We start from the raw sequence: 3,067 nt of genomic DNA, 5'->3' as shown, positions 1-3,067 counted from the left end.
CTCGACGTTGAACGAGCAACTGACTGAGAGGAGACCGCGGCTCCCCAAACGCAAACAGCTGGTTTCGTTTCGCGGTGGTTTTTGAGTTGAGTTGAGTGTTGAGCATGACCCGGCGCCGGTATTTAAGATTCTCAGCGCCAAATTGACGCTGCTCCTGAGAATACTACGATGCGCATGCGGTGAAGGCGTCGCGACGTCTTTGTTTGCTAGTCGCACGTGTGATTTTGTTTGGAATTTTACAGTTTTTTTTTTTGATTAACTAAATTAACGAACCTAAAGTTGAGACAAAAAAAATTTGGTACCCTGAAAAATAGAGGTCATTTTTTTAATTTTTGAGTTCGATTTCGAGTTATTTTCAAAAAATTATACCTCGGAATCCTGTTAATAAAGTCCTCCCATTTTTTATGTTGCGTGAAATTTTCGTATGCTCTTTGGTCCAAACACGGTCAAAACACCATTTCAAACTTTCGTAAGACTTTTTGTTAATTTAGGCTACATTTTTGGGACGTTAAACTATTTTTCCTTAAAAGTCCAACCAATAACCTTTTGTTTGCGTTCAAGAGAGCACAAATTGGTTGAAACGGCTCGGAGTTATGATTTATTTTGTGAAAATCTGGTTTTTGCGAAAATGACCATTTTTAGGACCACCCTTACACGGCGTAGGTCATCTAAATGGCCAAATTTTTTTCCTTGCAAAGAACAATAGATGAGAAAATTTACATTTTTTGAATGTTTTCAATTTTTTGCCTTAATTTTTTAACTGACGATATCTCGTCTACTATTTGAACGATTTTGAATGTTGAAAAATCTGTCTCTGAAATGTTTTTGTTTTTCTAGACTTAGGGGAAATTCTCGTATCTTTGGCAGGTTAATCACTCGCGCCTAATTCCATCCAATTTGCTGATTTTCACTATTTAAACAACTAAATTTGCAAAACTTTTGATATAAACTTGCTTACTCACTTCTTATTGAGCTATTTATCACTCGATTTCCTTTGAAAACGCTTTTAATTAGCTTTAATTGAATGTCAAAGTTCTTACCTGCCAACATTAGAGGCACGCTGGAATTAGATGCTGTTCCCCTACGTATCAAAAGACCTGACCTAAGTGGTGCGAGCTGCCAGTTATGGCCAAGGTTTCGAAAAAATCCGGGCATGCTTAACATAATACAATAAAAATATTATAATATTTATTTATATTAGTTTACAGATCGGCCAATGTTCAACAAATCATATAAAATCGATAAATGAACATAATTATTTGCTCTTACCTTCATGTGAAAGCTTTTCTTGCGATCTTTCGATTGATGTATAGACCGGCTGTACATTTTTACGTTTTATATTAAGTTTTCAAAGAAAAACATTGACCCTTGAAATCCACAAATTCGGAACACTTTTTTCTTACAATGTAAACAAACTTTTTTTTCTCTCCGAGAGTACATATTTTTTTCAAAATAATGACTTTGCGCTCTGAAACCAATAAAACTCATGCTTAGTAATGTTTTATGAATGGTTTGATAACTTTTTTGTGAAAATATCAGGTAAATTCAGGTGTTCCACAATTGTGGGAGACACAATAACATCCCACAATCATGAAACAGGCAATTTGGAGGCAGTGTTTTGCTGCTCTGGATATAATAGTCTTGAAATGCAGTTTTTGTTTAAAAAGTATTACTTTTACTAGTGAAATAGCAAGAGAATGTCCGAATAAAGGCCCTAAAAATAGCAGGGTCGCCAGAAAAGTTGCATTTTGCATTCTATTGACAAATTACCACAAAAGTGTTCCGAATTTGTGGGTGTTCCGAATATGTGGGATGACTGTACACCCTCTTTACACAGCGCTTACACTTACTACCAAACGTTTGGTTTGATAGTAGGTGTGAGTCCCGTGTAAAAAGTGACAGTTCGTCACTTTTTAGTTTGACTTTGACCAACCAACGGGGTACAAACTAAAAAAGTGTCAAACGAAAAAGTGACCAACCACCGGGGGTTGAGTGTATCTTAATGATCAGAAATAATTAATTTTTAAATTTATTTTTCCTCGAGTTGTAATGCTTTCCGCAAAGTTGAACGAATTTGACACAATTACAACTGATTTCAACTTGAAAACATGCGGGTTTCGACTAGCGGCGTGCTGGATCTTCAATCCAGAGGTCGCGAGTTCGATTCTCGTACCGGGATGATAAAGAAGTTTTAAGAAAAATAAAATAAAAAATTAATAAATAAAATAAAATTGACTGCGCAGATTCAACTCGAGGGGAAGCATGATGTTTAAGGTCCTCAGAAACACGTGCACTTTGAATTTTTCAGAAATATTTAGGCAGGGCCGAATGGTTTTTCTCCAAAGTTTGTATGGAGAAACAGGTCGGTTCTTCGCTGTTGCATACAAGCAAAAAATTGCATGCGACAGAACGCACACCAAACAGGACCTGACCATAAATTTTGGTCTTTAAAATCTTGAAAAATATTTTTTCACTTTCTATTCTTTGCATTGCAGAAAAATATTTTTAAAAAATCATAAAACATATTCTGTGTTCTACCTGCAATTAACCACAAATGGCTTCAACGGTACGTTTCATCTAGAAATAAATGTTGAGTTCTTTTGTTGCTGATGCTTGATTTTGCTTTCAAACTGATTTATTTTTTTTTTAGAATATTTTTCTATTATAGTCCCTTGGAAAACAACATTCTGCGGCTTAAAAAATGCTTTTTCCAACTTCCTTTAAAAAAAGTAAAAATAGTTTTTTAAAAACAAAACAAAAAATCAAATCTGTGGCAATCCATAATCCACGTGAATATGGGGGGTCCTGTTTATCTTAAAATTAGCTCAGATGCTTAACTTTGCCAAAGGAATCGAGACAAAAGGTGTCCCTACAATACATTTTTTTGTTCAACTGACCCATGAAAAAAGAGTTTTTTTATTGGATTTTTTTTTGGTCAATTTTATTTACTGTTTTGTTACTTTTTTCAATAAAGGTGTGTAAAATATGCGAGAAAAAATTGTATTTTAATGCATTTTTCCGATTGATATACATTTCTGATCGGGTTGCAGTTGTCGTCGAAAAAAGA

This window comes from Culex quinquefasciatus, chromosome 2, assembly GCF_015732765.1.
Source record: "Culex quinquefasciatus strain JHB chromosome 2, VPISU_Cqui_1.0_pri_paternal, whole genome shotgun sequence".
Lineage (NCBI taxonomy): Eukaryota > Metazoa > Arthropoda > Insecta > Diptera > Culicidae > Culex > Culex quinquefasciatus.
The sequence above is the reverse complement of the archived record's forward strand: the minus strand, read 5'-3'. Positions refer to the sequence as shown.